A 2,839-nucleotide genomic window follows, 5' to 3' on the forward strand; every position below is an offset into this window, starting at 1 on the left:
TGGCTCTGGATTCAGGAGGACCTAAGTTCAAATCCAGCCTCAAACACTTGACACTTACTAGCTGTGTGACCCTGGGCAAGTCACTTAACCCTCATTGCCCCCCCCCAAAAAAGAATATGTGATGGAAGACAATACAGAATTAACAATAATATCCATGAATGTAAATGGAATGAACTCACCCATAAAATGTCAGAGGATAACAGAAAATGTTAGAAAACAAAATCCAACAATATGTGGTTTATAATAAACACAGTTAAAACATGAAGATTCACACAGTTATAATAAATGAGAATAAGAAAAACAATTTATACAATGACTATACCTATGTAAAGAAAAACATTTTTGAAAAACTTAAGAACTATGATCAATGAAAACTTAAAAGATCTGATGATGATCCATGCTACCCATCTTCTGAAAGAGGTGATGGACTAAATAAATAAATATTTTAAAAAGTGGTGATGGACTAGAGATGAAAACTGAGACATACCTTTTCAAATATATATAATCCCAACAACTCTCTGCACCTTTCATATATCAAAGGCTTTCCTGTCTCCATGCCTTTGCTCACACCATTTCCCAGGCCTGAATGCCTTTCCTCCTCCTCTTCACACGTCAAATTCCTACCCATCTTTTATAGTAATTGCCCTCCCCTTTTAATACTTCTGATACTCTTATCATACAATAAGGTGGGATACAATGATGTAGGCTACAATAATGTGTGTGAGTTCCCTCCAGTCTTTTCTAACATTAATTAATATTAACAAGCTACCAATATCAAAACTATTAATTGCCTATTAATGTTAATTAATAATCCCTTTTTATAGATGAGGAAACTAAGATTCAGACAAATTAATTTCCTTGCTTATAGTCACACACAACTAGAAAGTACAGAAGCCAGGCTTTGAACTTGAATTTTCTGAATTTGAATAGATTGCTTTTTCTATTAAAACACAATGTTTCTCTGAATGAATGAACAAATGAATGAATGAATGAATGAATGAGGCAAACCTCTTTCTGTGTACTCTTCTCCCTAAAAAACAGGGTAAAGCCTTACCCTTGTATGAACAGATGCATCAATCAGCCTGTTGTAAAGGCAGAATGAAGAGAAAGAAAACTAGAGAGGCTCTGGATTCTAATCCTGACCCTGACACTTATTACCTATGTATCCCTGGGGAACTTACTTAACAATCAGGGGAGCTCAGTTCCTTCTTCCACCAAATGAGAGGGTTGGTCTATTGAGGAAGAGTGAACGTAACACCAGTCTTGGAATCGGGCAGAAATGAGCTCGATGTTCCACCTCAGACATATTCTAGCATAACCCTAGACAAGTCATTCCATTGCTCTGTGCTTCCATTTCCCCATACATAAAATGTTGGCCTGTATTCTACAGTTCCTTCCCAGCTCCATGTCCATGATACTGTGATTCAATAAACTTCTCTGTTGCCCTCCATTCCCCTACCTGCAAAATAAATGAGGAAGTTGAACTGGAGGATCTCTAAGAGCCCTCCCAATGCTCAATCCTGTGACAATCTTGGTATTTGGTTCTAATTAGATGAAAACCAAGGTGAGCTTTAATTGCTAAGAGAAGGACTTGTTGGGCCCACTTAGACTCATCATGGGTCTGTTTGGAACAAGATAGCTCTTGTTTGCCCAGTGCAGAACGTGCTTGAGGCCTGGAAGCAGGAAGCACTCAATAGCTTTTTGAAAGCCTAGAGTATTGAATCATCCCTGACGAACATTTGAGGGTTTATGTCAGGACGAGAGAGCCAAAACATGTTGATTCAATTTCCATCAGGTTACACCCACTTTCAAAACTGGCTGTGTGAAGTTCATGGTGAAATATATTTGGGGGATTTGGTTGCACCAACACTATCACTATAATGAATTGAGGGGGATGGGGGAAGGGGGATGAGTCATTAGGCTGCTGCTTAGCCAACCCTGGCTCTAATTAGCCTGTCTAATTAGCCCACGGAAGTGGGTCAACCAAGGTGGGTTCCCCTAGCTGAAGAGCACAGGTACCTGCTACTGATGGAACATGCCTGTTGGAACTAGAGGCAGAGAGGGAGAACGTGGTAGGTCTCTCTAGATTTCTCAACCTGTCTGCTTCAAGAACATAGTTTTCAGATAATAGTTTGTCTCCCCATGTGATACAACAGAGTAAGGTCCATATGAGAAATTAGTTCTTGGTCACCAAACAGAAAGGTCAGAATCTCCTGGTGTAGTGGATAGAGCAATGGAGTTGAGTCAAAGGATCTGGGTTTGAATCCTGCCTCTACTCTTTATGACCTATGTGACTTTGAGCAAGTCATTTCCATTCTCTGAACCTGTTTCCTCCTCTGTAAAGTGGGGGCATTTGAACTAGATGATCACCAAGATTCCTCCAAGTAAAATTCTAACATCCAGTAATTCTGTGATGCTGTGATCTCATCTTAGAAGCTGACAATGCTTGCTTTGGCAGCACATATGCTAACATTGGAATGCCCTGGAGAAGATTAGCATGGCTCCTGCAGGACAATGACACACAAACTTGTGAAGTGTTCCATATTTTTATATCTCAAAGAAGCCATAAATAAGAAAATCCAAAATATACTCCAAAATATTTATAGCAGCACCTTTTATGATAGCTAAGAATTGGAAACAAAGGAGATGTCCCTCAACTGGGGAATGGCTAAAAAAATTGTGGTACATGAATATAATAGAACATTATTGTTCTGTAAGAAGTAATGTGTATACATTGTGCAATGATCAATCATGATAGACTTAGCTCTTCTCAGCAATACAATGATCCAAGACAATTCCAAAGGACTCATAATGGGAAATGCTCTCCACATCCAGAAAG

At 39.1% G+C, this 2,839-nt stretch overlaps 1 non-coding gene across 1 annotated transcript; it reads left to right on the forward strand.

The window, feature by feature from the left end:
* The first annotated feature begins 2,446 nt into the window (after positions 1-2,446).
* Positions 2,447-2,549, forward strand: LOC122733111. The gene has a single exon (XR_006353711.1). It is a non-coding gene; the product is annotated as a U6 spliceosomal RNA (small nuclear RNA).
* Positions 2,550-2,839: the final 290 nt, after the last annotated feature.

The sequence above is a fragment of the Dromiciops gliroides genome, chromosome 6 (assembly GCF_019393635.1).
Source record: "Dromiciops gliroides isolate mDroGli1 chromosome 6, mDroGli1.pri, whole genome shotgun sequence".
Taxonomy (NCBI): Eukaryota; Metazoa; Chordata; class Mammalia; order Microbiotheria; family Microbiotheriidae; genus Dromiciops; species Dromiciops gliroides.